Source organism: Dioscorea cayenensis, chromosome 11 (assembly GCF_009730915.1).
Source record: "Dioscorea cayenensis subsp. rotundata cultivar TDr96_F1 chromosome 11, TDr96_F1_v2_PseudoChromosome.rev07_lg8_w22 25.fasta, whole genome shotgun sequence".
Classification (NCBI taxonomy): Eukaryota; Viridiplantae; Streptophyta; class Magnoliopsida; order Dioscoreales; family Dioscoreaceae; genus Dioscorea; species Dioscorea cayenensis.
This window is the reverse complement of record NC_052481.1, coordinates 11,928,880-11,939,743: the sequence shown is the minus strand read 5'-3', so window position 1 is coordinate 11,939,743 and position 10,864 is coordinate 11,928,880.

Here is a 10,864-nt window from a genome sequence, read left to right as displayed (position 1 = left end):
GTACATATTTCCTACAGCCTTCGTAGTTTTGGACATCGACTAGGATGTAGGTGTTCCTTTGATACTTGGGAGGCCATTCATGTGCACTTCCAATGCATTAAATGACATGGATGGCGGGGAGTTGACACTGAGGGTTACAGATGGTAAGCTCACATACCGCCTCACCAAAGTCATGCGACATTCTCTTGACTTTGATGATACTCTATATTTTCTTGATACTACTGGTGAGATAATTGATGAATATATGAAGGAGATGTCGAATCCAGACCAGTACGAGGGGTTGCTAGACCAAGAGGTGGATAATGAAGAAGTAATGATGCTTGGTCTAGACGAGAAAGTACCATCTACTCCAGGAATCAATAAGAAGGTGCTCCGGAAGATGAAACGGGCAAGGAGACACCACAAGAAACACCACAAGGCTGTTGGAAATGCACAAGAACAGAACAAGGTTGACGAACCCTTGTTAAGTGGTACGAAGCTTGATAACTCTACCTCTATCTTCAAAAGACTATGTTCATCATTCTTCCAAGTCATGGGTAAGAGGGAAACCTTCATGTTTGAGCCCCTGTGAGGTAAGACAAGGTACGTCAAGCTAAGTGATGTTAAACAAGTGCTTCTTTGAAGGCAACCCAAGTCTTTATTGTCTTCCTAGTTTTTAGTTTAGTGTTTCCATGAATAAGGCTTTAAATGTTGGTGTCTTGATTCTTAGATGCTTTTACTGTGATTTTCTCATGAACATTGTGGTGTTATCATGTGCCTAACATGTGTGGTGAAGAATCTTGGTCATTTGAGGGTATTTTTCATGTTTTCTCTAGTTAAAATTGCATTATTAGGCAGGATCTGAGTGTATATTTGTGTTGAGGAATTTTCTACAGAGCCTGCAAAGTTTTCTAAGTGTCCAGAGAAAACACACGCCCATGTGGAATTTTCGCACAGGCTTGCGTTTTTGTTTAGAGCTCACCCAGAGATGGCACAGAGGAGTGGACTTTCACCTGTGAGCGATCTTGTGATGGTCCACGCCCGTGCGGATGATTCTGTCAACAAACGCACAGGCGTGGGTAATTTCCGCAAGCCCTTGTGGTTCTCTGCAAAGCATTTCTCCTCCATCCCAAGAATACACATGGGCGTGTGTCTGCCCCTGTGAATTGGCCAATAAGGATCTACGCCTGTGTGGACTTTACACATGGGCGTGTGGAACACTTAGAGAATTTTCTCGGTCGGATAGAGAAGCCACAAGTGTTTGCGTCTGCCCCTCTATGTCAGGTACGCAGGCATGGATGATTTCTGCATGCCTGATAAGTACTTGTGCAATATGAATACGAAGCGTTCATTCCTTATGTTGAGCATTACTTTCCTCGGGTTTTTACATTAATATGTGTGTTTTATGTTACTTTTACGCAGGTAGGGTTGTGAGGCCGAGTATGAAGGAAATGGGCCAATGTGGATCATAATGCACCTATTTTAGAGGAGATCTTGTTAAGGTTCAAATGCGAAGACATAGGTCAGGTGTGAGATGCTAGAGTGTGTGCCAACCTCCTCGCATTCGAGTGAGCACATCTATTTGGAGGGGCACAAAGGCAGTCACGCTCGAGCATTCCGACTTATGCATATAAGAACAAGAGTCCCGCCAACATGTACTGTAGCAGTTACTGTTCACAGCCGGCCGAAAATCGCAGAAACAGAGAATCCACACGGGCGTGTGGAAGTTATCCACGACCGTGTGGAAATTCCGCACGGGCGCGTGTATCGTCCACGCCCGTGGAGTTGCCCGATTCCAGCCCTATTTAAAGCCGATTCAGCCCCGATTTTGGTATTCTTTTCTCCATCTTTTCCCCAACTTGTGAGAGGACTTCGGCTAGGGTTTCGAGGGGTATTGGCCAAGGTTTTGGGAAGTTCTATGGCTCCGACATCGTGATTCCATTAGGAAGAAGGTTGGTAGGGGAGCTTCGATCGAGGCGTATCTTATAGCGGACGAAGGAATCTTTGGAAGACGAGTAGAGGACTCTCCACAAGACCATCGACACGACCATCAAGGGGGTTTCTTTATGGATTCATTACTTTTACATTCGATTTCTTTGATTGTATTAAGCTCCATGGAGAGCTAAACCCCTAGTGGGTACTTGGATGATTGTGAACCCTAGGATGTATTCGTTTCATTGAACTTCTTTATTATGCTTTCAATAAATTGATGTTTATTATGAGTTCCAACCTTGAATGCTTGATTGTATAAACATTTCCCCTAGAGTGACACTAGGGTTGAGAGTTCTTGTTGGTAACCTTGTGAGTGAGTGACACACCACTAGCGTTAGACAAAGCTAGGTTGGAGAGGGTTGAGAGGGTGAGTCGAGAGGTACAGGAGCGTCCCCTTTCCCCTCCGACGTGATATATTCTACCTCCGTTCCTCGAGTTCTTTGCAGCCATAATGGAGTGAATGGTCTAAGGGATGAACCTCCGCTGGGGCCTAGTTGCGAGTGCAATGGAGTGAAGCGTTGAGAGGATCTTAGTATCTAGGGCTTAATTGTGGCTAGGGACCTTCCATTTGGACCAAAGGGGTAGGTCTATATTTAGGAAGAGATTTATCACTTGGAATTCCTAGAGCTCATTGCAACTCTATGCGAGTGCGAGGTGTTGAGATTGTTCGATTTCTCCTCCGGGATATGTATAGAGTTAGGCATAGTTGACCTTAGATTTGGGACTATGTATGTAACGATTTCCATGACTCACCATTGCATTGATTAGGAAGCATAATAGAGAGTTCTTGCACTTGAAGCGATCATCCTAGGTGAAGCATTATCCGAATACCCCATTCTTTATCGATTGCCTTACCCTCTTCTTACTTTTGCTCTTTCACTTGTTGTTTTTATTGTTGAGAATTGAATCAATTTCACACTTATCACTATTGATATTCCACATAGCTAAGAATCAAATTAAGTATTTTCACTCCCTACTCCCTGTGGATTCGACCCCGCTCACCCAAGATTATTACTTCAACAAGCCCGTGCACTTGCGGGATATAAGCAAGGGGAACTTGTCAATGCCCATGTGAAGGCATACAAAAGCATAGGGTGTTTTTTCGAGAGCACACAATGATGTGCGTTGGCCCCTGTGGATCTCTCCTGTGGAGGTACACAGGCATGGGAAATTTACACACACCCATGTGTTATGCAGAAAGGCAAGAGCCACGGATTTTCTTTAACATCCTTTCATTCTTCTTCATTCTCACAATCCCAATCACTCAGAGAACACTCATACTCACTTTCCCGACATTACACCATTAGTTTACAGGGTTTTAATTGAATTTTTAGGCTGAATTCAATGTTTTTATCTTCATCTCATCGGTAACCCTTAATCCTCTCTTCTCTTCATCATATTTGATTTTATTCAATTAGAATGGTGAATGTTGCTTTGTTTGTACAATTAGATAGTTATTGTGGCCGTGTGGTTTTCATGCCCCGTGGATCAACACGGATGTATGGAATTTCTACATGACCGTGTGGATTCCTGCAGCACTAATCCTGTGAGCCAATTTGATCAATTTCTTTTTAATTCTTGCAGATATGGCGCCTAGGACAAAGATTGCGGCTGGTAAAGATCCCAGAGAGTAGCCCACTAAAACAGAGTACATAGAGTTCACTATTCCCGAGCACCAGGCTCGGTTTGAGTGATTGTCAAGACATAGGTTCAGACATACTCGCTTCCTAGATACGAGTGTATAACGAGATATACAGCAGGGAGATGAGTTGTTGGATGAGGTAGATGATCTCATCTTAGTGGGAGGTTGGAAACAGTTACTGATAATTAGAGAGCCTGTTATCCGTGCACTTACACTCGAGGTGCTGTCATTATTCAAGTTTGACCATTCTTATGATCGATTTGACAGTGTTGATGCTATACAGTTTAGAGCATTGGGCGATCACTACAGCATGAGTGTGACACATTTTTAGATCCAGTTGGGACTGTATAAGGAGTTATTCACAGGTACTAAGGAGTATGCTCAGTTGCCGACAGATTATCCTGCCACCTTGACCCGGTAGATAGCGTATGTAGTGTTGTGCTGTCAGAGCTAGTATAAGCCAGGGGTATCCAAGGGTGCGTGCCTTTCTTGACCGGTATATCAATACTTGCAGGCCAATATAAGCAGGTCGGTGAATGACCGTGGTGACAGTACCGGCGTCCAGAGGCGGCAGGAGCTCCAGTACATTTATTCGATAGTTCAAAGCACACCGATCCATCGTGGACACATTGTAGCCGAGTACATAAGGTATTAGGGGCAGTACACCAAGATAGGAGTGCTTTTAACAGGCACATACATCACGAGACTCATCTTGGGGATGGGTCTACTAGACACGATTCGGGGGGCCGGGAAGGCGAGTGTACCTACCCCCCTTACACTACAAGAAAATTTCATTTTACCCACGGCAATTTACCCAGCGACACATTTCGTGGGTATATACACAGAGAATACCCACGGAATAGAAAGGAATTCATAAAATAAAATATATCAAATTTACCCAGGGAATAGATTGGGATTTACCCACAGATTTACCCAAGTAATAAACATCCCTGGGTAATTTGTGGGTAAATAATGCGGGTAGTTCGTGTCTGGAAATTACCCACGATATACCCAGAGAATATTTGTGTGGGAGAATTGTTCATGGGTAATTCGTGGGTAAATATAATATTCCCACGGATTACCTAGCAAAGTTGTTTGTGTGTATTATAGTGGTGGGTAATCCCTGGGTAAAGTAAAAAGAATTTAACTTTGCAATATTACCCACAAATTACCCAAACATGTTATTCGTGGGTAACATATTTGTGGGTAATCCCTTGTTAATCAACATATTTTCTCTTAATATATTATTTCAAATTTTATTTAATTGTTATATTTATATTTGACTTAACATAATATTATCAAAATTGAATTTTAGATTTATATTAACAATCATAATTAAATTAAAAAATTAAACATTATAAAATAAATATAAATAAATAATGTCATAATAATTTATTCTATAAATTATATGAACATCATGAAAAATAAGATGATAAAAACAAAATCAATTGGATATCTAAATTAATCAATTAATTTACAAACTTATGAGAATTCCTTAATTTACAAACAAATAAGATTATTATTTGCACTTCTATTCAAAATCTCAGTAGATAAACTATATAAAATATAAATAGTACATATATGAAAAAAATTAAAACAAAAACCAAGACAGTTAAACATATATAAACAAAAAAAAATAGAGTTAAGTCCTAAATAAATGCGAATGAAATCAATCAACTTGTTATTTTATATAAATCAAGTTATTACATATAATTTTTTTATGTGATTATATAATTTAAGATAAATAACTGTGTATTAAAATAGGTTTTTTTTAAAATATTAATATTCACTATTAACATTCTCAAAATAATGACTGTGTTTTTCTTTTTTGGCCAATAAATATTTTATTTTAATTAATTTTATAATATTTTTAACTGAGATCAGTTAAAAATAAATAAATAAAATTATTGTAATTATAATATTTATAATTATTATGCATATCAAATAATAATATAAATTTTATGATTCAAATTAAAAAACAAAAATAGTAAATATTTAACAAAATAGAATCAAAATATTAAAAAAAATTTTAAAATATAAAAATCACAATATATATTGAGAAAGTAAACTAATATTTGTTTATAAGTTTCCTGATTTGGAACATTTTAATCTAAAAGAATATTCTTATAATATTGATTTCATAATTATTTTTTATTTTCAAAATCGACCAAAGTAGTACTTCATTCCCCTTCTATTTATAAAATCAAATATTTTCTTGAACCAATGCTAAATTTTTAAAAATTTTATAATAAAACATACTGATTTAAATACTTATTTCAAAAATTAATACTCATTTTAATTAAAAAAATAAAATTCTAAAATACCATAAAAAAATAAAATTAAATTAAAATTAAAATTTTAAAACAACATATAAATATACTCATTCAAATTTTGAATCTTAAAAAGTGTATATATATATATCTAATTATAAAGAAAAGAAGTCCATGATAAAATGTGAATTTTAGGAGGTCATATTAACAAAATAACCCACTTTTGTCATTTTTATTAAGTTCATTAACCCCCAACAAAAACACTATCCTCAAATCCCCTAATTCGGCTCATTGTTTCGGCTCATTGCGTCGCCTCTGCCGCCTTTTCTCTCTCGCCGGAGCGCCACTCGGCCGCCGCCTCGTCATCCTCGGGGAAGACCATTGCTGAATCTGGCTCATTGCGTCGCCTCTGCCGCTCACCCTCATTGTCGCATTCTCTACCGGGCTCCTCTCTCTGCTTAGGGACTCACAGAGTCACCACCGGGCGCTAGCCGCCTCAAACCTCTCCGGCGTTGCCTCGTGCCTAAACATTGCTTCAAAGTTCATCCGATTCTTGTACTTCATCAGCGTCGGTGGTATGACTTTCTCCTTGATCTCTTCTTTTCTTCAGCGCCGATTCCCTAAACTAACCTAGCAATTCATTTAGTTTTCACTATCACTGAGAAGACGCGGAGAGGACTGGAGTTCATCGGAGTTCGAGAAGTCACTGGTCGTGACAGGTGAGATCCCAATCCTTCTCATTTTCATTCAATCGGCTTTAGAAGCTCCACAACAGTGCTTAATGTATGAATGAACTCAACGACTAGAAGAAATATTTTGTAATGAAACTGATGATCTGTTAAAATTGGCGAGGTTTGTCTTGGTTTGTTGATTAATGAATTTTATGCGTTGGGGTAGTTTTGATCTGAATCTTTGGGGTGTGGTATTTACTGTTTTCCACAACAGTGCTTAATGTATGAATGAACTCAACAACTCTTTTCTTTATCCCATTATTAGCAGTATCTTGTAGTTTCGTGTATGTGGGGTTAGGTGATCTCCTAGCTTTGATCAACATTGAATCATTTCAGATGTTTCAATATTGTCATGAAGAGGACTGCATACAATGAAGCTTCATCAAGTATACACCTTTTTTTTTATATATATATATGAATGATTTGAGCAATGAAGACCATAGAATAATGCCTTTCATATCTAGATCGCAATCAACTTTTTTTACTTGGAAATTGCGATTTATTTTATTTATATGCATCATTATGTTTAAGTTTCCTTCAATTGTTTTATCCATTCAACATTAGCAAACATCTTGAGCTGAATAATCTAGCATCTCCTGCAAAACAAACAAAATATCAGTAGTTGATAGTGACTGCATGAAATAAGTCATGTCTTCTATTATTTTAGGATGTAGAAGAAACTTGCCCAAGTTCACTGAACTATTATTGAAACATGAGGAATTAGAGAAAGTTGACTTGATAAGAAATCCTCAACCTAAGTTTAGCTGCATCATGATAGCAATAGAATCACAAAGAAATTAGTGGCCTTGCTTGTAGAAATTGTTTTTTATTTTTTTATTTTTTAATTGCCTTACTTGCCTCATTGTCCTCTTTGGTCATTTGATGTGTTTATTATTAAAAATTCCAGACATTGTCCATTTGTTCCTTAATTTAAAGAGAAGATCATTTTTTTTTATATTATGCCGGCGATTTGCATATTTATTTGACCCTGATATATTTTGAAAGGGATGACCAATCAAACCTCAAATTCATGCCTACTTGATTAGATACAAAAGTTATAAGACTTTTTCTTTTCTTTCTTGTGCACAAAGGATTAGGAATTCTTAGTGCTTAGTTTCACTCAACCTATATATTCTTTTTGTTTGCTCACAACATTAGTTGATACTGACATTAAAAGAGAAAAGCTGAGAATGATTAGAGTATTAGTGGTATGGCAAATAATATATTAGCTTGAAAATGACAAAGATTAGACACCCTAAACCTGTGATTTTCTTTAATATCTTGTTTAATAGTGAATCTTTCCATTATTAGCTAAGAATAGTAGAACAGCTGCAGCTGATTTTTCTCAGCAAAATATCACATCCCATCACCTGCAAGAAGCAAATAATATAGCAGCTTGTCAATCAATCAAACAATTGACCTTTTTTGAATTGCTTGGCCAATAAACAATTGAAGTTGTTATCTTTTTCCTTTTTATTATTAGCATTTGCATTTGTACAAATGAATTCAGTTCAGCTCTCCTAATTAGTGCTTAATCTCGTTGAACAAATATGGATGCCAGCCAAACAACAGATCTTTATAGGATATTGAATTCAAGGCTATGTGTATTGTGTTAATGAACCTCTCTAGTGAAAGGAATCCTAGACCATGATTGAATAGAGGACATAGTGTGTGGCCTATTTCCTTTTTGTTAGAGGAAGTGGGCCACTATAAATTTTTAAGTGTTTGGCTTCATTGGAGAGAATAAGCATGCTTGGCTCCTAAGCTTGTAATCTTCCCCCCACTTTGCTTAGCTTTCCATTCTCAAAGAGAATATGGTAAAGCATTATGCATGCTTTCCAAAGGCTTTGCTTTTCTTATGAGCTTCTCTAATTACTCTTTCATCTTACTAAGCATAAAGAGAGTTTTTTTATTTATTTATGGATATTACTATTTAGTTGGATCTTTATGCCTAAGAACAATTCAAAATAGTTAGCGTAGCGGTTATTAAAGAGTCAACAAAGAATGATGATAATAACAATATATAACAGACCTCACCACTATTCATTTGTTTTTTTACGATTTAGAGATTATTTTTGTATTTTTTTAAAAAGAATTGCTCTCTATGTTGATGTGCAATCAAACAAGTTGATCCAATTTTAGGTCTATTGTTACAATAGTAGTACTTTTTTTAATATTACATTTTTATTTATATTTATTAAGTTTATTAAGGTTTTGGGTTGTAGTTAATGTCTTTACCAAAAATAGTTGTTGAGATGGCATTTATTTAAATAGTTTAATAAAGAATGAGTGTTTGAGGAGACAGGTTCCCTGCTTGGCCTACTTGTGTTATGGCTTGGGAAGAGACATGGTTAATAATTTAAGTGGGTTTTAAGATTGGATTGGATTGGATTGGATAGGCTAAGTAGGAAAAAAACGCACGGGAATCCCACGTGAGAACCACCGCCTCAACTCACTCTTCATGCGAGGTTTATTTATTTAAGTCCGCTTTGAATATGTATCAATGGAAATATGCATGCAAAATTCATGATAATTGGCTTCGACTATGAATCGAAGAACAATCTTTGGGATATCTTCATTTTTAGGACGGAGAAAACGATGGCGAGTATTTTGTTACATGTTTGAAACTTTAAAGTCTAGTCCTAATCAATGAAATAATTAAATTAATTTCTTTAAAAGAATAATTCGTTGGTTGTGATGTAAATAAAATAATAAATTTATTTTGCAGATCATGATAAAACTTTGATTTGGAATTGAATGAAATACTATCTTGGTTGGTGCCGTATATTCTCATCTTGCCATTTTATTTCATCATCATTTTTATTATTATTATTATTATTATTATTATTATTATTATTATTATTATTATTATTATTTCATTCATGCTCATAGCTTTTTGTAAAAGTACACCAAGTTGTTTTATAAATTATACATTATTTCAATGGGATCCAAATCAGCGGCCCAAAATGATAAGGATGCATTTGGCATCAATTTATGTCCCCCCTCTTGATTTATACATTATTTCAATGAGAAGCCAATGTATGTGACTAATCAATTTTACATAAAAAAAAAATAGAAATTAACTTTATAGGGTTATAATAATGACATTCCAAAATTCCTTTCTTTTTTTAATTCCTTGCTATGATCTCCTTGTCATATCATTAATTTATTTTTCCTCTTGCTTCTATATGGTAATACATTTACATCCAACTCAGTTTGTGAATCATTAGAGAGCATGACAAATACATACAATTCATGAATAAGATCTATAATTATTAATTACTCTCTCAAAATTTGTCATTCCCATAAAATACATATAACAGGTTATTTTGTATTTCTATTTGAAGTTGAATAAGATGATCAATATCTATTGTAAATTGTAACGTTTAAGTACATTAATTAGTTAATATGATTTGACATGGAAAAGGTTGGATCATACTTAAGTTTAACCCTATTTATTTATTTATTTTTTGGGGATTTGGGAAGAAGGCCACTGTTTGTTGCTTAATGGAAAGGGCTACTTAAATTCATGACACTTTTGACATTGCACCTTTTGGTTGGATATGAAGAAAGTAGCACTATTATATATTTATGATTTGCATCCAGCTTTTTTTTCCTTGATATAATCCTCTTATTTTTTTTAATTACCAAAATATATTTATGTCAATATTATTCATCAACATAAGTATTCTATTAAAAGGCACAGTTAAAACCATGCACTTAATTAGTTCATCTTGTTTTTATCTTGTAGATGTTTCTTCAAACAGATGTACTAAATGGTCTAAACTTGCATGCTAAATATGCTAACAAGATGATAATATTGAAGATTGTCGTGGTCGAAAACAACTCCCCCAATCTATTTTGATCTAACATTTGTTCAGATTATGTTCATTTATTAATTTGATTCAAATGAAAAATATACTTTTTACTTTCTTTTGGAGCAATCAATATGAGAGTTGTATTAAAAATTAATTCCAATTGTTGGCATGTCTCGACTATATATATCATTGATGTATTTGTGAGTAAAAATAATTAATTATTATTTTTTTATGTTATTTAGATGGGCTTATTTATTCATCTAGTCATGTCTATTTAGGGGCAACAGATTATACAAGATTGAGATAAGCTAAAGGACCTATACATTTTGATTTGTCCTAAGAATACTCTACCAGCCAATAAGATTTAATTAATTTTCAAATAATCATAAAAAATAAAGGGTAATATTTTGATAGGAATCAATAATTGCCACC